This window comes from Vespula vulgaris, chromosome 4 (genome assembly GCF_905475345.1).
Source record: "Vespula vulgaris chromosome 4, iyVesVulg1.1, whole genome shotgun sequence".
Taxonomy (NCBI): Eukaryota; Metazoa; Arthropoda; class Insecta; order Hymenoptera; family Vespidae; genus Vespula; species Vespula vulgaris.
The window spans coordinates 7,822,501-7,845,000 of NC_066589.1; the positions used below are offsets into that span (position 1 = coordinate 7,822,501).

At 40.2% G+C, this 22,500-nt stretch overlaps 1 protein-coding gene across 2 annotated transcripts in view; it reads left to right on the top strand.

Moving 5' to 3' along the window:
* LOC127063155 (E3 ubiquitin-protein ligase MIB1) overlaps positions 1-22,500 on the top strand; it is a 414,767-nt gene that overhangs the window by 234,313 nt on the left and 157,954 nt on the right. The gene's annotated exons all lie outside the window — the stretch shown is intronic.

Below are 22,500 nucleotides of genomic sequence, written 5' to 3' on the forward strand. Positions count from 1 at the left end.
ATATAATTTTGTTGGAAGCGAAGTGTCTCTTTTTCTCTTTCTTTCTTTTTCGTTTCCTTTTTCTTTCTCTCTCTCTCTCTCTCTTTCTCTCTCTTTCTCTCTCTCTCTCTTTCTATATCTATCTCTTCTTCCCCGTCTTGGATCTCCGCGTCGCGTCGGACCACACGCTACGCCGTGACTACTTGCACCCCTTCCGAATAGACGACACCAGCTTGGTGCTTCACTCTGACGCGCGGCGAAAAGGACGCGTACGTGCGTAGCTACGACGTCTCTCTTCTCTCTATACACCTTTCCAGACGGGGATGGATGTGTGGGAAACGAAAGAGCGAGAGAGGAAGACAGAAAGAGAGAGAGAGAGAGAGAGATGGTATGAAGGAGCGAGTATCTGTCTGTGTGTATGTGTGTGAGTGTGTGTATGTGCGAGAGAGAGAGAGAGAGGAAGAGAGAGGGTATGATGAGAAAAAGAGAGAGAGAGAGAAGGAGCGTGCGCACGAGTAAGAGAGTGAGAGTGAGTGAGAGATAGAGAGAGCGAAAGAGAGAGAGAGAGAGAGAGAGAGAGGAAGAGAGTGGCTCGAGATCGGTCTGTCCGACCAGAACGTGAACGTACTACTTGGTGGGCGTCCGGGCCCGCACTGTGCAGCCGACGACGGGCGTCGCGACGCTTCCCCGCCCGCACGAGCTGCGGCTCGAGGGTGGGAGCGGCGCCGGCGCCGCGAACCACCAATCCCACCCCTTCCGCTCCCTTTGCCCCTCTACAGCTACCTCTCCTCTACCTTCATCCCTCACCTTCCCTTCTCCATCTCGCGTCCCACGCCTGTCACTATGGAAAATATGAATTTGGGTCAGATACCAGCCGCCGTGCCCTAATGAACCTTTAATGTGACCCATTTCTTTTTTCCTTCCTTCCGTACACTCTCTTTCTCTTTTTCTTTCATTCTATCTTTCATTCTTTCTTTCTCTCTTTCTATTTATCTATCTATCTATCTATCTATACATTTCTCTCTCTCTCTCTCTCTCTTTTGCCACTGGACCGACCACCCCTTCATCGTCTTCCTTGTATACCCTCCTCCGCCCTTTTTCCGTTCTCTCTCTCTCTCTCTCTCCATCCTCCCACTCCTTCTCACAGCACTCTTCCTCCATCCCACCCCTTCACCCTCGAACCCCTCCCACTCTTCTCTACTCTCTGCTACTTCGACCTCGGTTCTCCCTACGCCGCGTACGCGCGAGCTACGCACGCTTGAAAATTTCTCCCTTTTTTGCAGCACTCGAGAACAGTCATCCTCGCGTCCCACCTCCGTGCCTTCGTGGGTCGTCGTCACGGACGAGTTTGTTGCCACGATCGGCCGTACCTGTGCCTGTTTCCTTCCTTTCTTAAACGGCCTCCCTGTTTTCATATTGCTTATTCCCTTTTCATTTTCTATTGCTCTTCTCCTACGTTCTTCTTTTTTCTTTTTCTATTTCTTTTCTTTTTTTTTTAATTTCGTTTTCGTATTCTTTTTCTTTTTTTTTTTCTCGATTCCCTTTTTCTCGTTACGTTTCCTTACGTTTTTGTGTATCGTTTGCCCGCTACCTCGTCCAATTAATCCTCCCAGACCCTCCTAAATCACACGCAAAATTGTTCGAATCGTCGTCGTAACGAATTATCGTCGTGACTCTATTTAACGCGATAAGAAAAGCTAATATATAGAAGCAAGTTACACTTCTGGGATCGACAAAAGGTCTCTACCGTACGAGGATCAACGATCTGCGCGAGTGTTCTTACGAAACTCTTGAATTATATTATTCGACAGTAACACGTCTATAGAAATTACATTATTCTGTGTATTGGTTAGCTACTTCTTTTTGACTTTTTTTGTTCTTTCCCTTTCTTTTTGTTTCCTTTTTCTTTTTTTTCTCACGAAGGAATCGTTTTATCTTTATCACTTTTTTTCTTAACTTTCGTCGAAAAGTTAGATGGTTCGATGCTTGGTAATCCTTTTCTTTTCTTTTCTTCTCTCTTTCTTTCTCTTTCTCTCTCTCTCTCTCTCTCTCTCTCTCTCTCTCTCTCTCTCTCTCTCTTTTAGTCTCTCTTCTTTTTAAGGGGGTTAATCATGAATTTTAAACGATAACGGTGAGCAGCTCTCGACCAAATATTTGACTTAACGCAAAGTATTAAAAATATGAGGGTGAAGGTAATAAAGACGTAATGAGATTTATCACGGTGGTAGCTTTTTCTTTCTGCTTTTCTTTTTCTTTTTTTCTTCTTATCCACTCTTTCCCTTTATTTTTCTGTTTCGTTAGCCCGAATTGGTACAACATCGTCGAGATTTTATTAATCGAGAAGATAAGTAACCGATCGAACGATTAAAAAGTATCTTTTTTCTCCCGTTAATAATCCATAGCGAAACATCTAAATAAATATGTATACATACGCGTTTCGCGTATACGCTGACGGTGAAAGCATTCAAAACGTTTAACGATTGCAATCCGGTATGAAAATGTGATAATGATAACGATTCGATTCGTAATCGACGGGCGCCATTAATTGAGCTCCAATTAAATGGCGGTGAAGTGGAACGTATATACCCATGTACGTTCGCGGGAAAATCTCTTCCCGGATCCGGGACTCGTGGAGAGGGATGAGAGAAAGGGGAACGAGGGTGGTGGGTGGGGAGTGGGTGATTGGAGCGACGAGGGAAGGGGATGGTGACGAGAGGGAGAGGGGATGAGGGCGGACGTCCGTAGTTATCGTATTTTCGTTCGGATGGAAATAAAGTGCATGCAAGCGAGAGGAAAGGAACCGGATGGGCTCTCGGTGGATGAGAAAGGTGGAAAACGATACTCGTTAACGAGTCCATAAATAATTGATTTGGAAACTCGCAAACAAAACCAGCTACCTACCCGGGCTGTCGGCTAATGCGGCTTCCAACGTTCCGTCTTTCTCTATCTCTCTATCTTTTTCCTTCTTTCTCCTTTTATCCATCTATCCGGTCGTCTATCCTTTTCCTATCTTCTACTACCCCTCTCTTGTTCTCTCTCTCTCTCTCTTTCTGTCTGTCTGTCTGTCTGTCTGTCTGTCGTTCTCTTTCTCTCTTTTACACTCAGCGTCTCCGTAGACGCGTTCTCTCTTTTCAAAGCGGGTTATAAAATCCATTATCTCCGCGATAAATATTAAACTTCTCTTTTCGTTTTCGTTCCACCGCGTGAAATTGCTCCGTTCGACGTCTCGCCTCCGTTAATGGCCTTGTCATCGATTTCGCGATAGTCACCGTCAAAAAGAAGTACACGCCTCTACGGACAAATAATTTATTCCATTCACGCTAATTTCTGTTCTCTAACAATGAACGCGCGTACACACACACACACACACACACACACACGCACATTTACATCTACGCACAGAGAGACAGACAGAAACGTATAAATAATAGAGGAACGAATTCGATTGAAACTTTTCGCATTTCGCGATTGACGGGAAATGTTTTATTTTCTTTTTTTCCTTTTTTATTTTTTTCTTCTCTCTCTCTCTCTCTCTCTCCCCTCCTCCCTCCTCTCTCTCTCTCTCTCTCTCTCTCTCTCTCTCTCTCTATCGCAAAGTAAAAATAGGTAAAACAAACATTCGGTCATGTTGAACTTGAAATTCCAACTATATTACGAACGAACGAATAAACGAACGAACAAACGAACGATTGATTGATCGATCTATCGATCGACCGACTGATTGAACGAACGACCGATCGATCGATTCATCGATCGATCGATTGATCGACGCCGATGGAAACTGTCGACTAAAGCAATACGACTATCGCAATAATTGGACTCAGTCTCTTCGCTTTCAAGTTTAAATCGCGTCGTACGAAATATTGATCCGACATTGATCCGACGTACATAACGTTCCATTAAGAAAACGGTATTCGCTTTCTAAGAGTCCCAGTCGTCGACCGATCAAAGTAGCACGCAACCAACAACGTGAAACAAGTTCCGTGCTCTTAATTTAAACGCTTGGTTTTAATGACGTAGTAATACCGCTAGAAACAACAAATAAACAAACGTCACGTGCGAAAAACATGGTCTATCTACGCATACATAAGTATATGCGTAAATATGTACGTATTTATTCGTGTATACAACGAAACAAGCTTGTTAACTATGATAATTACTTTTTCAGAGAAAAAATTATTAGAAATATTAGCTCATACAAGTGTGCGTGTGTGTGTGTGTGTGTCTGTGTGTATACATATATGATATATATATAAACGACGATTTATTAAATATCTCTTTCCTTCTCTTATTTCTTTCTGTTTTTTATTTTCTTTCGTTTCGTTTCGTATTATTATTACGATCGAAAATTATTTCTCTCTTTCTCTTTGAAAACGAATACAACATAGGAAGTTATATGAATAAAATATGTATAAAGGATGCAGGATACTATCGGAGAAAGCATTACCTTGCAAATAACACAATATCTTTCTTTCTCTCTTCCCCCCCCCCCTCTCTCTCCCTCTTTTTCTTTCTAACACTTCCTATCTTTCTTCGTGTCATTCGATTAAATGTATTTCCTTGTTTCTCGCTCTTTGTCATTCCCCGTTTCGATTTAAATCTCGTATCGAAAGAATGACTTTGTCTTCTTACGAAGACAAGACAAGAGAGTTAATCGTGTGACATAGAATCGATATTGGTAGGTACGACACAGTTGGGACATCTACCAGATCTACCTTAACGATTTGTCATCGACGTACGGACATTTATTGCACTCCGGTGTACATTTATTACGATTCCAGTGCTACAAATATCTGCAACAACGAGTTCTTGCCGAGAGTAATTACGAATCCTCCTATCACCGTTCGCAGCCCGTCCCATTCATTTCGGTCGGCACTACCGCAATGTAAAAGCTTTCTTCGTCTTTCTTTCTCTCTCTCTCTCTCCCTCTTTCATACACACACACACACACACACACACACACACACATTTATTCTCTGTTCCTTCTTTTTTAGCGCATCCATGAAATATACATCGGTCGTATTGATAATTATACTCTCCGATAAGGCGGTTCTCTTCCTTCTGGCATTTTTTACTCTTTTTTTTTTTTTTTTTTTATTAAAAATAAAAAGAAAACCTACAGAAAAATATTCTTTTTTTTTCCTTCCACCACCATCATCACCACCATCCTCCCTTCCCTTTTATCCCTTTTATCTATTCCTTCTCTTTTTCTTTTTCTCTGCCATCGGTTAACCAAGCTCTCATCCCTCCGCAATTTCTGGTAAAAGAGCTTTCATCCGTGCTGACCCGCTTCCTTCGTACTCCAATTACTGACTTTTAAGAAATCGCGTGATATATATATATATATATATATATATATATATATATATATATATATATATTCACGTACATATATACTTAATCAATAATTTCTCGCTTTTGCTTCTTCTTTTCTTTTATTATTTACTATTATTTTTCATTCTTTCTCTCTCCCTTTGTTTCTAGAAAATTTCTTACGTTTTAATTGATGCATCGAGGTCGAACGAGATGACCCTCTTCCTTATCTCTCTCCCTATCTCTCTCTCTCTCTCTCTCTCTCTCTCTATCACTCTCTATTCGTAGGAATCACTTTCAAGTTGACGATGAGACGAGACTATCAATTGTATCTATTTCTCTACTGACTGGAACACGCTTCGTTGGTGTCGCGTTATCGAATAATAGATAGTTTGATACAAGCAATATTCCTTTCAACTCGATATCTCTCTCCTTATCTTATCATTCTCCTTCTTCTTCTTCTTCTTCTTCATCTTCTTCATCTTCTTCTTCTCCTTCTTCTTTTTCTTTTTCCTTTTTTTTTTTTTTACCACCACCAGACTGAGAAGCATACCTACCCGCTTCAAATTTAACACCCGTATATACGTACATACGTACACAGCGTATTCTCGATAGGAAGACATTGCTCGAATTGCATTTTCTCGAATAACACAGGGAGACCTGGTAACACTCTTCGAATTCCGGTTTTCTTCTAAACGAGCATCCTCGTTTCCTCCATTTCGTTTACCATCTATCGATGTTCTTCGATCTCTCTCTCTCTCTCTCTCTCTCTCTCTCTCTCTCTCTCTCTCTCTTTCTTCTATATATATATATATATATATATATATATATATATATATATATATCCATGGTACAAGGAAGTAAAAATATCGAACGACACTTCCACAAACAGGACAATGCTTTTTCCTTTCTTTTACATTTATTTGAAACTATCGACCTAGGTTATAAAGGAAAAATATTAGAACCGTCGGATTAACGATTTCGAATCGATACAATCGAACCTTTTCTCTCGAACTCTCTTATCGTAAAAGAGAGAGAAAAAGAAATAAAAAGAGATAAAATAGTGAAAGGGAGTGAAAAGAACCCTCTTTCGAGGGTTAGGATACGAGATCGTGATCGCATTCGTAGTATGTGGTCTTGGGGCATTTAGTCGGGTTAGCAAAGTCGGTACACGCCCTTAGAAATCATGTGGAATGGGGTAGATCAGGGTGGATGGAAGATAGGAGGAGGGAAGGAGAGATAGAGGACGTGTTCCTGGGCGGTCCGATAAACGTAGAAGCTAGCAGAGGCTTCATAGGTTCACCGGATGAGTGCTTCGCTGACTAGCGTGATTAGCTAAGTGATTGGAACCCCACCTTACTGGTTAGGACCACCTTTACCCTTTTCCTAAGACACGCTTCTACGTTATCCGAGATAAATCGTGAAATCTTTTCACACGTACGTACGATACATATAGAAATACGTATGTACGTATGTGACGCAGGTGAAGAAAAAAAGAAAAAGAAAGAGTAAGAAAAACGTGTGCGTGTGTGCGTGCGTTAGAACTGTATCGTTTGAAAAAATAATTTAATGAATTTTCCTAGAAAATATCGTCCTACATATACGTATATAAGTATATGTATTATACGTTTATTACGCTATAAATATAATGAAAGGATTGAAATTTTGCATGGGCACCGTGCAGTTAATGAGATATCTACGTCCACGTAAAAAGAATGGGTATTTTTGCCGTTGGATTTATCGCGTTGGTAGCGCTTTCTCGCTTGAAGATAATCCGATATAATCGAGAGCTTTACACGTTATTAGATTGTATCGAAGGGGTATAAGGTGGAACGTACATACCTACGTACGTACTATACCTATCGGTGACGAGCGGAAGTTCCCGTTGGAGGGGAAATATTTCGCTTTTGAAATTAATCACCGTTGTTTTCCAAGCTGATGGATAACGAGGTAACCCTTTATATGGGAAGTAAAAATCAATTCAAGTAAAATGATTCGTATCTGGTACAATATACACGTGTATATGTATATATTATTTATTCGATCTCTTATTAATTATTAAATAACTTTATTGGATCTTGTAATAACGTAATTTCATTATTATCGATCGTTCGTCAAGCTCTGAAATAAATAAAAATCGAAAAAAATTCAATGTTCGTGAATTTTTTTTTTTTTTCTTTTCTTTAAATACCAACAAATCTTTTTCTGTAGATTGAAAGAGCAGATAGAACAAGAAGAAAGAAGAAAAAGAAGAATTAGAAACGATAAGAAATCGAGGAAACGTTTTTTGTGGTAAGAAGGTCGTGACACAGGAATCAGTTTTCGTTTACCGAGGAAGAAAAATCCGGATAGGTCGTCGTCTTTCGATCTGTCCATTCATCGTCGTGTTGTACACAGGTACATCCCCTTTAGAGTATCGCGTTACGAGCCCCCGGTTGCCGCGTCGAGTCGTCGCGCAACTCGATAGTCACCCCCGATGCGACGTCGTCCGGCACTTTTCCGTTGGCCGATAATGTTGCGAATAAACTTGCCCCTTGTCGCCCGTCATGGAATTGGATCACGCCAAGGGAGAGAGTGAACGAGCGAGTGAGTGAGTTCGTGTGTGTATGTGTGTATGAGAAAGAGAGAGAGAGAGAGAGAGAGAATGCGGGATGAAAACGCGTAGAGCTCGACGTTTTAAGTGCCATTCAAATCGTGACCGGCCATTTAAAAGGCCATCGATAAAAAGTCGACACTTTTCGTAGCCTCTACGACACTTGGGATATGTGTTTCACTTTTTGATTTATTCACGTTTGATTTGTTATTTCTTGATTTTTTTCTTTTTTGTTTGTTTTGTTTTTGCTTTTATTAGGAGATTAGATCTTGTTTTAAATATCAATTAATAAACGTAGTAATTTTAAATATGTATATATATATGTGTGTGTGTGTGTGTGTGTGTGTATGTATGTATATGATACAGTTGCAAAATCAATTTTCATTGATATTATTTACGGGTTATGTCTGGGTTAATATCTATTCTTACTAGAACAGTAAATCTCGTATTTTGTTTTACATACGATTTATAAATACCTATTAATAAACGTAATATTTTTAAACGTACACACACACATATATATATATATATAATGCACTTTACAAATTAACTTTCATTGATATTATTTATAGCAGAAAAATAAACTTACAATACTATAATTGTTGTTGTTGAATCTTTTAATTAAATTAAATTTGTTCATTAACAAATATCTATTAACAAACGCGATATTTTTAGGACATATTTATATGCAATGTATTTTAAAAATCAATTTTCATTTGTATATTTACATATTTACATATTTATAATATAATCAAGAATACGGATGTAATCTGTCAATTATAGAAATAACAGGAAAGAAAGAAAAAGATGGAGAAAAAAAAGAACAAGAGAAAGAAGAAAGGGATAGATAGATAAAGAAAAGAAAAGAGAAATGGTAAAGTTAGGCTCGCCTTGATGGTGATAGTAGAGGAGATGGTAGGTTGATGGTAGTGGGAGTAGAGGTGGGCTTGAAAGATACGCTTAATAAAGGGTGAGCCCTCGTGCCACGGCTCGGAGGGTGCTGCCTGGCCGTGGTCTAATATCAACGCAAATGCGACTGTTTTGTATGCTAATTGACTCATATACATACATATGCTACTCGGGTCGCATCGCTAGCTCACTAAATAGATAGACTCGATGTCGTGGGAGGAGTTCGCCTGTGTTGTGCCTGCATTTGTGTTAGATACTTGGACCGAACCGTGCGAAACACGATCTGACTTTGGGAGCAACGACGAACGAGCTATGTAGGTCCAAATTTCTGTTGAGCCCTTATAAAAGCTTCGCGTCAACCGCGTTCGTTCTTCTCTTCGCTTCATCACCGAACTATTTCGTCTATTTTCGAACTATGAACAAATGGTCCGAACAAATGTCCCTTGTCATCCACTTTCCATCCACGTCGTTTCGTTCGTTTCTCCCCATTCCCTTCGCTCTCACCCCCCACCTATTTATGAAGAAAAAGAACAAGAATTTTTTATTTCATCTTAATACGGGACAATTTTCATTTCTTTTTTTTTTTCGATATCATCAATGTCATCGAAATGTTCTCTCATGTTTCAGTTTGTTTGGTTATGTTTCTTTTTTCCTTTTTTTTTCGACAATCCTTTTCTATTTACGCTTTGAATACACGTTGAAGAAGTCAGTGCGGTCCTCGCTCTTTCTCTCTTTCTTTCTTTCTCTCTCTTTTTCTCTCGTTCATTGTGTGTTTAGACGGCGACGAAAACTCGTGAGCGAGGGAAACGAGCGTGTCAGCACGAACTCGCCTCATTTTACATCCCAATAAACCGGTATTAGCTGGCGCAATAAATACTCCTCGTGGATTGTTTGCACCGATAAGAGCCTCATCCGTCTCCCGATTAAAGCCGACGTTGCGGCCTTTTTCCCCCTATTCTCACCCCCCTCTCTCTCTCACACACACACATACACGCACACTCAATGTTTCTCGCACGTGTATAAATATCTATACACTTTCGGCATGTCTCTGATCGAATTCAAAGGATGCTCTTACCTTAGAATTCGATGATAAAATCTAACGAGTATTTCGAGAATACAATGTGAATGAAGGAAAATTCGTCGCGTGACTCTATACCGTACTAGTCGAAGGTTAAACGAGTACCTTACCTACCTACCTTACCTACTCTACCTATCCACCTACCTACCTACCTACCTACCTACCTACCTACCTACCTACCTACCTACCGCAACTCAAAGCTCCGTCTCTTTAATCTTCTTGAAATACTTGAGATTTCTAGAGCGAGAAGACGAGTTTCGTAAACAACGCCTCGATCTATGAGATCGCTACTTCTCGAACAATGAGAAACACGGTTGGACGAGTTCCAAAGACGTTGATTGACTCAAAGGAATCCACGTCTTTAATTTATTTGCGAGCGAGTTGCTTCCTGGCAGCTATCGAACCTAAGCGCTACGCGATAGTATCTAAACGTCCTCGATCTCGATTCTCGTTCGATAACGAAATACGAATGATTATAAGGAGTGGGGGAGGGAATTTCGTTTCCTCTTTTTTCTTCGTTTTCTACGTACACACACGCGCACGCGCAAACAAACGACATCCATCCCTCCCCTCTCTCTCTCTCTCTTTCTCTTTCTCTCTTTCTCTCTCTGTCTTCTTCCTTTGATCTATAATATAAAAAAAAAAAAAAAAAAGAAAAATAAAGGAGAAGAAAGAAAGAAGAGAAACAATTTATTCCTTTAAAATCATTACTTTCTAAGAACAACAAATAAAATAACAATCTTTACGAAACAATAGACATATTTACGATCTCGTTTTCTCTGACTGATTTATTTATCTCTTTCTATCTAGCCGATTATTATCTCCGTCAAGAATATTAAATCCTAAATGACATGAAATTGATAGAATTGTCCTGTAGCATGTATTGATAGATAATCTCGTAACAACTCGTTTATAAGAGGTATCAATTTGCGAAATGATATCTTCCTGTTGGATGAGGGTGGGTCAAGGTAGGAGAGGGAGAGTCAGGGTCAAGGAAAATATGAAAGACGAGAGAAAACAAAAAAAAAATATTGGAAGTTGGTTAACCCGTATTTGAACGATTTCAATCTCGTTAAAGAGAGTCTCTGAAATATAGAAAATTATCGTCGTAGCGTCTGCAGAGACAGACGGCTAGGCACTGTCAGCTCGATCCCTTCGAACCCCTGGCCGACGCCTATCTAGCGATGCGCATGCGTACTCGTGTCTGCTCTCTCTCTCTCTCTCTCTCTCTCTCTTTCTTTCTTCCTCCCACCCTATTTCTCTCGCACATTCTGGCTCGTCCCAGAAAACCTGAAACGCACCTCGTGTGTCCCTGAACGCTTTGAGCTCGCCGCAAACGTAAACCCATCCTCTCCTACTCTTACAGAGAGCACCACCATCTCGACCACTAGCAACGTTACTCTTCCCTCTCATCTCTCCTCTCTTCTCTTCTTCTCTCAACTCCACTCCTCCTTTTCCTCGTCCTCTTCCTCTTCCAGGAGCCTTTTTCTTCTTCTTCTTCTTTTTCTTCTTCTTCTTCTTCGTCGTCTTCTTCTTCTTCTTCTTCTTCTTCTTTTCTTTTATTCCTTCTCCACCAAAGGCAGCTGCAAAAGCGACGGACGGACTCGTTTTGTCACCCTGAGCAAGACTAAACTTCACCTTCTCTTTCTCTTTCTCTCTCTCTCTCTCTCTCTTTGTTTCTATGTTTCTCTGTTTCTCTTTCTCTCTCTGTGTCTCTGTGTCTCTGTGTCTGTGTCTCTGTCTTCATCTCTGTCTCTGTTTCTGTCTCTGTCTCTGTCTCTGTTTCACCCTTCTAGTATTTTCATTAAGCCAGTGCTGCCTCTTCAGGACGTGAACCCTTTCCCCCGTTCTACCTCACCCCTGAGGGTCGTTGATCTCGTTTCGTCACGTCGAGAACCCACTGAAAACAGTTATTTCGTCCGATTCCTTCTACTTCGCTTCTCAACTTCCTCGTTTGCTTGAACTGAAACAAAAAGAAAGGACGAAATAGAGACAGAAAAAGAGAGCGGAAGAGAGAGAGAGAGAGAGAGACAGCTAGAAAGAAAGAGAGAAGTAGAGCGGTTCGATCTTTTCTTGATTTATTGAAAGGACCATCACTTCCTCCCTTCTCTCATCCCATTCGGAGTTAACGAAAGAATGAAAAAAGAGGGAGAGTGAGAGAGAAGAGAGAGAGAGAGAGAGTAAAAAAGAAAAGAAAGAAACTTTTCGACTGTTTATTCTCAAAATATATCGAGATGTTTTAAAGGATTAAAAAATCCAGTTGAAAAAATTGGTTAGAGTCAACGATTATGTACGAGATGATAGAAAGTGAAAGAAAGAAGAAGAAAGAGAGAATAAATGAGTGAGTGAATGAGTGAGTGAGTGAGTGAGTGAGTGAGTGAGTAAGTGAGTGAGTGATAAGAAAGATTCGGTTTACGTTCGAAGGATCCTTATCGGGGATGGATTCGTTAAAAGTTTCCATCAGTGGTTGCACATCCACCGAAATCTGTTTCTTTGAGTGAAAGGAGATCGAGAAGATTGCTTGTCGCACCTTCAACAGTTTCTTATCCTACTCTTCAAAGAAAGAAAGAGAGAGAGAGAGAGAGAGAGAGAGAGAGAAAGAGAGAAGCACACAGATGGTTCTTGTAAATGGAAACGATCAATGAACTTCTCTCGAATTTATCGAGAATCGAAAACGCCAACTCGAATCCGTTCGAAATTTCTCAGTCTATTCTCTTATCACTCTTATCATTATCTACGTTCGTTTGCTTCTTTTTCCTCGGTCCCTTTATTTCTTTATTTTGATTTTCGTTCTTTCTTTTTCTTGTTTTCGTTTTCGTTTTGTTCGTCCGTTCGTTCGTTCGTTTGTTTATTCGTTCGTTCGTTCGTTCGTTCGTTTGTCCTTTTTTCTTCTTCTTCTTCACGTAGTGTAGGGATCGATTCAAAGCCGACGTTCGCAGATAACACGCATCGTATTTACAGTTCACAGCACGTTATTCGCTCGCTCATTAGCAATTATCCTTGATTTGGGTGGCTTCCAAAGCCGCGCCGGCGACACGTTCGCTTCGTGTCCGAGCCAGTAAACAGATTAATTGCATCTCCTGTCAAAGGTCGGCGGACCGCGTGCACCGGGAAAGTCGTCCCCTCCGCCTCTCCCTCTCTCATCGCTGCTACCCCCTTCAACCCCCTCCTGCCTCCTTTCGCCCGCGATTGCGAGAGATCGAAACGTCACGAATGCGGGTTGCGTCGTTCTCGAAACGTCGAATGCTCCCTCTCCCTTTCTCTCTCTGTCATTCTGTCTCTCTGTCTCTCTATCTCTCTCTTACTCTGAGAGACAGAGAGAGAGAGAGAGAGAGAAGACAAAGTTGTCGTCCGATGAGAGACGACACAGGTTGTGGTTGGCCGTACGTCGACTATCGAAGCGATTGCTTCCACTCGAATTTTCTCTTCTAAAGAGAGAAAGGAGAAAGAGAGAGAGGGAGAGAGAGAGAGGGGAGGGTAGAAAGTTAGTGTTTCTTTTACTATATAGAAGACAGTTATTACTATGTTTTTAGAACTGTGTCGATGAACACGTCGATCGGATGTTCATTTTGCCAACCCTCTAGATAGGGATAAGGGAAGAAGGAAAGTAAAAAGAAATATATATATATATACATAGAGAGAGAGAGAGAGAGAGAGAGAGAGAGAAAGAGAGAAGGCTAAAGTGTAGGGCAAGAAGAGAAAGAGAAAGAGAAAGAGAAAGAGAGAGAAGAGAGGAGAAGAGAAGGGAATAACATAAAAATGTTGGCGACACTCCAAAGAGCTTGCCAACTCTCAAACGACTACTAAATCAAAATACCTAGTCCCGGCATAGCGGCGGAGCTAAATTTTCTTCCAAATCCTTTTATCGCAAAACCTGTTTCCGTGGAAAAATGTAAATCTCTCTCTCTCTCTCTCTCTCTCTCTCTCTCTTTCTCTTTCTCTTTCTCTCTATTTCTCTCCCTTTTTCTTTCTTTCTTTTTGGTCCAGCTACACGTACTCGCCTTTGTCAGCCGGTGATGTCTTCTCTCCCCTTAACGACACCCACGACGAAGCTGTCGCATTACGGCCCTGTCTAGCCCTTTCTCTGCTCGATTCTCTTCTCTCCTCATCTCTTCCCTTCTCTTCTCTTCCTTTTTGCTCAGGAACATTATGCGGATCCTTAAATTCCGTCTCGGAGAACTCCAGCAACTCAGAAGTCTGCCTTTCGTGTTTCTCAAAGCTTTCTCTCTTTCTCTATCTCTCTCTTTCTCTTTTTATCTTTCTCGCTATTTATTCCCTTTCCTCCTTCCCCTCCTATCCCTTTCCCCACCCCATTCTTTTTCTATTTCTCACGATTTTAATATTTCCCTTCGGTTATCCTCGTCATCGATCCACATCGCAAAAATAAAGGATTCCGTAACTTTGAATTACGTTAAGCGTAATAAGGCAGAGTGTCTGGTAAGTCTCTGGGATATCGACGAAATGGATTTTGCAGTTTGTGAGTTGCTACTACTCCGGCTATTGCTACTGCTACTATTGCTGCTGCTGTTTCTATCGCTGTTGTTGCTACTGTTTCTGTTACTGTTGCCGCCCGCTACTGCCACTACTGTTGTTGCTGCTATTGCTACTGCTGCTAGTGGTGCTGGTACTGGTAGTACCAGTAGTGCTGGATTAAATAAAGAAACGTTGCAATTCAAATCAATTCGGTATTTCATCTATAAACATGATGGAACTTTCCACTTTATACCATGCTTACGATATTCCTTTTATTTCTCTTCTTTTTGCAAATGCACGCGTACATCATCTTAATTGGATATATATATATATATATATATATATATATATATATATATAAATGGATATGTATATAATGGACATATAATGAACACACACATATATGTATATATATATATATATATATATATATATATATATATATATATAATAGAGAAAACATTCAGGATGTTGCGGTAATGTAGGAAGAGATAAGTAAAGGGTCAGAGTTAGAAAAAGAGAGAGAGAGAAAGAGAGAAACATCAAGGGAGAAACGATCGTTTGTCCGAAAAAGATGAAAGACCTTAGAGAATTTTCAAGTGGATTCTACCCTAAAGACATGGAGAAAGAAAGAAAGTAACAGACAGACAGAGAAAGAGAGAGAGAGAGAGAAAGAGAAAGAGATAGAAAGACGTTTTGCACGATGGAAACGACACAAGGACCGAGCACGAACCGCAACGTAAACATCGACGAGACGAAAGAGAAAGATGGAGAGTAGGTAGTTCGAAAAAGAAATCACGTGCACGCGTAATGGTACGTCAAGGAGAAAAGAGAGTGTGTGAGATAGAGAGAAAAAGATAGAAACAGAAAGACAGAGAGAGAGAGAGAGAGAGAAAGAAAAAGTCGTCCTGCTCTTTAGAATTCAGAGCGCACGACTGTTATGAGACGTTCCAAGGAGGTTTGGACGAGGTAAACGAAAGACAACGGGCAAAACGGAAAGAGAAAGACGGACAGAGAAAGATAGAGAAAGAGAAAAAAATAAGAAGAAAGAGAAAAGGGCAGAGTTTTACGAGCTGACGATACATAGAAAGCTCTCTCTTAGAACAAGTCGCGAAACTCGACTCTGTTCGAGCTTCGTCTTATTCTCTCGCGAATAGAATCTCCTATCGGTACCCATTAACTAGGTTTTCATTGCCCTCTTCCACCCTTACTACTCTTTCTTTAATACATAGGGTAGATAGCTACATAGGTAGATAGATAAGTAGATAGGTAGATATGTATGTATGTATCTATCTTTTCTACTGTTTCTACTATTCTTACTCTCGAGAAGGAAAAAGCAAAATTCTCTCCCTATTCTACTTTCTCTTTTTCTCTTTCCCTCTTTCTCTCTTTGAGTAGGTTCACTCAACCGATCGTAAATCCACGTCGTCCCGTGTCCTTCCGTATTCCTCCCTTTAACTCTCCTCTTCTAAGAACAAACAAGAAGGATCTTCCACGTTAGAAGCAACCCCTGTCCTCCTGCCAACCCTGTCCCTTACCCCACCCCTCGTCCTCCCCCTCAACCTATCCACCCACCCATAGACTACTGGACAGATACTCTCCGCGAATGGACACCAAGAGAGGATAGTACTTTTATTGGACCTGGAATTATTTTTTTTTTCTTTTCTTTTCTTTTTTTTTTTTCTTCTCTTTCTCTCTCTTTCTCTCTCTCTCTCCCTCTCGTTCTTTTTCTCTTTTATTTTTTTTCTCTTCGTCTCTTGATGACGGATTATTTCTAAAAAAAAAAAGAAAAAAGAAAAAAGAAGGATTTCATTTGCGCACTCGCGCAACTCGAGGAGATTAGGAATTGTTGTTTCCTTTCTTTTCTTTTTTTTTGTTACCTTTACTTTCTTTCTCTTTTTTCTTCTTTTTCTTCTCATTCTTCTTTTCTTTTTTCTTTTTCAACGAAGTACGCAATATTAAGAAGAGATAAAGAATGTCTTTCTCTCGTGATAAAACTCGTGGAAATATTTATTCTTGCCCATTGTTCGTCTTACATTCGTATTCTCGCGCTTTCTTTTTCCTTTTTTTTTTTTCGATAACTAAAAACGGAAAGATCGAGATGAAAGTATATAGGAAGAAGATAAAAGATTCGTTTTCTTTCGTACATTCCCTCTTTTTTATTTCCGTGATTATATCTCTTCCAAACATTATGCTCGATGCGTTAAGTAAATATATGTGACCAATGAGATCTCTCTCTCTCTCTCTCTCTCTCTCTCTCTCTCTCATTGGCAATATAAAGAAAAAGAAAGGAAAAACGAACAAAAAAAAAAAGAAAAGGAAAGAGAAAAAATAAAAGAGAGAAAAAAGAAGATAAAAAAAAGAAAGAGGAATCGATATCTCGAGTAGTTGTCTCGCTTGATACTCGATTTAGCCGTCGTCGGTCGAGAAGTAGTAGAAAGAAGAAAGAGAAAGAGAAAGCGGACGAGGACGAAGAAGAAGTAGAAAAGGAAGAAAAAGAAAAGGAAGAATGAAGAAGAGTAGTATCGTAGTTTGAGATCGGGCCGATGGCGTAGCGCGAAATGCAAATTTCTTGAAATGCGGAAAGTTCCGCACTCGTTGGTAGAGATTCCTCCGAGTGGATACAATAGCAAAGAGAGAAAGAGTGTGAGTTAAAGAAAGAGAGAAAAAGAGAGAGAGAGAGAGAGAGAGAGAGAACGATATAGAAAGAGAAAGGAAGAAGGAGCTAACAGAACTTGCGGAGCCGAAAGGTAAAGAGGAACGCGGGCGAGGTCGATGAATTTTTAATAAATTATTCATTAGAGAGGGAGGAGGAAGCTAGCTCGCACTCGCGCTTACCATTCCCGCACGTTTCCTTCCTTTTCGATGAAAAGAGATGAAGAAGGAGAATCGTTGAAGGAACGAACGAAGGAACGAAGGAACGAATGAACGAACCGATCGACCGAAAGCCCATTAATCGGATACAGAGATGTAAGGAACGTGGCTCCTTATCGTCGGCGAAGGGAAATGGATAGATAAAGAAGGGGTGGAGCTTTTGGAGTAAAGATCCAAAGAAAGGGAGGAAGAGAAAGGGAGAGAAACGATAACGCGTTTGGAATAAAGAGAGAGAGAGAGAGAGAGAGAGAAGGGTGGGGTAGGGGGTGAGGTTACCAGGAAAAATATACATTTCGGACATCCATTCTGATTCCGCCCTTCTAAGCTATCTCGACGTATTCTATTCATCCACGATGATTAATTAATCGTGCTCGATTGAAAAATGGCTTTGGTCGATATTGCCATTGAATTGTTTAGGCGTTATGCGTACGTTTAAAATGAGGGATAGCGCGGTGTTGAAGTAAGGGAAAGGTAAATGGATGGGTGAAGGGAGGGAATTGATGATATTAAATTTTCATTTTGTTTCGTTTCGTATTCTTGATCATTTAGGATCCGTGCTAATCAGTGATTGTTTTGTGCCCGTGTGCGCGTCAAAGTTTCTTTTTTCTTTTTTACTTTTTCGTATTTTCTTATTATTTCGTTATGATATATAATAATGTAAATTATATAGGGAGAGTATAATGTAATATTGTAAAAGTACTATTATCTATTATCTGTTCGAAACTCATGATCGAGTTTTAACGAATTTTTGTCGTTAATGTAATGTATTTCATGCTTTGATCATTAATCTGTGCCTCTCGATCTCTCTATAGATATATATATGTTATATATATATATATATATATATATATATATATATATATATATATATAGGCTTATATAAGTAAGTAAGCAAGTAAGTAAATGAAATTTACGTGTAGTTACACGGAAGAATAACGTCGTAAGTTATTACCGTTCGCGCGGTTTTTCAATCGCCTCGCAAGATCCACGTTAAATCCGTAATTTATACTCCGCACCCGAAGATAAATGCACAGTCATCGCCAATATCTGGATCTTTATACTCGCTAACATTTTTGTTTCGCATTTATCAACATCGAGAGCTCGTAAATGGTTCCACTTATAGATGAACAAAAAGGGAATAAAAAGATATTAAAAAAGAGACTAAAAAGAAAAGTTAAAGAAAAAAATAAATAAAAAAAGAGAGAAAGAGAGAGAGAGAGAGAGAAAGAGATAGAAAAAAGAGAGCGTATCTCGAATGAAAAGGATAAACTCCAGGAGAAACACGTTGAAGAGGAAGAAAAAAAATAAAATAAAAACAATTTCGAAAATAAAGTAAAAACGAGTAAAAGAGAGACAGATAGAGAGAGATAGAGATAGAGATAGAAAGAAAGAGAGAGAGAGAGAGAGAGAGAAATGAAACGGGTAGGTAGAAAAAGAAGAAAGAAGAGAAAAAAGAAAAAAGAAAAAAAAAAGAAGGAAAAAGTTAGATTCGAAAAGAAGGCGAAAGCGGAAGTACACCAACGTTAGCCGAGGCCATTCATCAGCGTGAAATATTTTATTAAACAACCTGCCGCATCCCTTTTCGTTCCGGCAGCCGGCATACAAATTCGAAGAGCAGCATACGCCGGCCTCGATTCATCACGACTTTAACGTCCGGCTGGCTGGCTGGCTGGCTGGCTGGCTGGCTGGCTGGTTGGCTGGTTGGCTGGTTGGTTGGTTGGTTGGCTGGTTGGTCGGTTGGTTGGTTGGTTGACTGCCTCACTGGCCGACCTTGCTTGCTTGCTTGCTTGCTTGCCTACCTGCCTGCCTGCCTGCCTGCCTGCCTGCTTGTCTGCCTGCCTTCCTAGTTGCCTGACTGCCTCTGGACCACCGAAAACTTTGTATCCCATGATGCAGCTTCCCCTCGGTTCCCTCCTTCAACATTCTACGATCCATCTTCCGCGCTGAACCGTTACACAGTCTCCATCTCCATCTCCACCTCGACCTCTACCTCTACCTCTACCTCTATCCCTACTTCTAGCTCTACCTTTACCTCTACGTTTACCTCCACCTCCACTTCTATCTCTGTCTCTACCTCAACCTCCACTTACATCCACATCCATATCTACACTTACTTCTACACCTCCACCTACACCTCAACCTCAACCTCTACCTCTACCTCTACCTCTATCTCCACCTCCACCTTCGCCCACACCTACTCCTCCTACGGCAGAGCCACGACCACTCCAACTCTCCGACCCCTCCTAATTCCGGCTCGTTTTAAATCTACATCGTTAATTCCGTCACGACGAGGCCAGTCATAATTCCCTTGGAAAAATCTGCCACGTGGGGATTAATAATGCCTAACTAGATTATTCGACCGTGCCTCAGGCACTCTCTCTTTCTCTTTTTCTTTCTCTCTCTCTCTCTTTCTCTTTCTCTTTCTCTTTCTCTCTTTCTTTCTTTCTTTCGCCCTCTCTTTTTTTTTCTTTCGCTAACTCATTAAACGAATTATCATTATCCTTTATCTTTCCAATTTCTATTTATCCCCCCCCCAAAAAAAATATATATATATTCGCTTAATATTTCCTATAAAAAACTTTCTTGTCCTTTTTTCCCTGGACACCCCCAATAATCTCTTCTTTCTCTTTCCTAATCATTCCAACTCACACTCACTCTACATCCTATGTGATCTTCAAAGTATCATCCGTGAGATTCACGTATGCGTTTGTTTATTAATAAGGATTACTTTTTCAAACAAACTTTTCTACCCTTCGCGAGAAATTTCTCCCGTTCGATTGATAGATCAAATATTTCATGTAAAATATAATGCATATAAATGCAATATTAAAAGGAATTTATTCGTTATCATTTGAATTTTCTTGACGAGTTTTTTTATTGAACATTTCCGGATGCTTAATGCAGTCCGATGTGAAAAAAAGAAGTTGGAATGGAAAATAATTGATACGTTCCTGTAGAGCATCGAAAGAAAGAAGGAGACAGAGAGAGAAAGACAGAGACAGTAAATAGACAGAAAAAAATAGAAAGCAGAGTGAAAAGAAAGAAAGAAAGAAGGGGAGGAATGAAGGAAAGAAGAAAGAAAGAAAAGAGACAGAAAATCTGGGTGGAGGTAAGGAAAGGTAAAGAAAAGACGAGAGAAATGGTTAAAGCTGCGGAGATTAGGTGAGAAGGGATCGAGCCTGCGAGACGAATAAAGAAGAATAAGATTGATGTCGCCGAGTAAATTGAACGTTACGAGCGACGACAGTGCCGACAAAGCCCGCGCATAATTCTTGCCAACCCCGTAATTTATTTTGTAAAAACCTCACCGTGTACGTTCTCTCACTCACACACACACACACACTTTCTCTCTCTCTCTCTTTCTCTTTTTTTCTGTTTTCCCCCTCTCTCAGTCTCTCTATCTTTCTCTAATTCATTCTTTTTTTTTCATGAATTTACGAGACACGTTTTGGATAATCGAACCCCCGTTAGACAAGGTGAGCCGAGACGAGAGGTTTCTGATTTCTCGAGAAAATCCTACTTTTTCTTAGATCTTTAGATTTTTTAGATCTTGAACGATCGAAATAGAAAGGGAGAAAGAAAGTAAGAAGAAGAAGAAAAAGGAGAAGAAAGAGTAGGAAAGGTGAAGGAGGAGGAAAGAGAAAAAAAAGAAGAAGAAGAAAAGTACAGACGAATATCAACGCTCTTTCCAGTCGAGAAATAAGAGCACCAAGCGTGGTGGCCCTTATCTAGATAGGCCACCATTTCGCCTTGAAGGAGAACGGAGAAATGGCAGCGACAACAAAAAACTTTCGAAAAAGAAAGAATGAAAGAGAAAAAGAGAGAGAGAGAGAGAGAGTGAAAGAGAGAGAAAGAGAGAGAGAGAGAATCTAAGAGACGATGGGAACGAAGAAGAGGTAGATAACCGGTGTATTAAGATTTCTAATCTAAATGAACGGTCGTTCCGGTCCAGTAGCAATGGGCTGGTTTCGTCGAGCTCGGAAAACGCCGCGTTCTTTTTTAAACGTCTTAACGAGACTCCCCAAAGCGACACGGTACGAGTATAAGTTTTTTTCTATCTTTCTTTCTGTTTCTCTTTCTCTTCCTTGGATTCGAAAAATCATGGAAAAGAAAACGGGATATGCTAAGAGAAACGAGTAAGATCGTGAGGTGGGGATTGAGGGGTGGGAGTAGGAACGATTATTGAGACGATACTGTCGATGTATCCTACGTAAAAGTAGTAAGACTCGTGTACATATATAGTATATACATTATATGTATGTATATATATATATATATATATATATATATATATATATATATAAATCGAAATCACGAAAGTTTCCTTTACTACTTTCAACGTTATTTTTCTATTGCTATTGAAATTGCTACTTAGAGAAAGAGGGAGGAAGAGAGAGAGAGAAAGAGAGAGAGAGAGAGAGAGAGAGAGAGAGAAGATGCTGATGTCAAGATATGCTTTCCACATAGAAACGATGAAATCTTTAAAGCTGCTCTCGCCTTCGATATAACCTTCGGTTTTGATCTCACTCTCTCTCTCTCTCTCTCTTTCTTTCTTTCTTTTTCTATTTTTATCCTTTTTCATATCCCTTCCACTGAGCAGCTTTCAAACGAACGCTCACATCCCGTTTATATTTTCGTCGATTTTTGTCGACCACGGAAGTCTTGTCATTCCTGTCGACTATTTGGCACCGTCGATCGTTCCCCAGAATCGATCGTGAAATTGCTCGTTCCTTTTTATCTCGACTCTCTTTCTCTTCCTCTCTCTCTCTCTCTCACATACACTTACTCATTCTCCCTCTTTCTTCCTCTCTCTCTGCGTCCCTTTTTCCTAGCCTTTTTTCCCCCTTTTTTATTTCAATTTTAGCGTGGCAACACCTAGCGAGTGTGTTGCGACAGATCGAAAATCAAACGACAGGGTGAGCCGGATCAGGTGCGATATTACTCGGCTAGCATGGTCTCTTTATTATTTTCAATTTTTTGACGGACGACGATTGAAAATCTCGGATTTTTGGATGAACGTTCATCCGTCGATCGTTCGTCAATGAAAGACGAGAAAAAAATCTATAGTCATGTGTATACGTATCTATACGTATATATATATATACATACATACATATACACATATACACAAGCATATGTACATATATATATACACATATACATACACACACACACACATATATATATAGAATAGTGGCCCAATCAACGCAATTCATTCGCAATTTCTCAACGTCGACCCCAATTTTTCCGTGAACGTAACGCAACTCAGCCGAGCCAACTA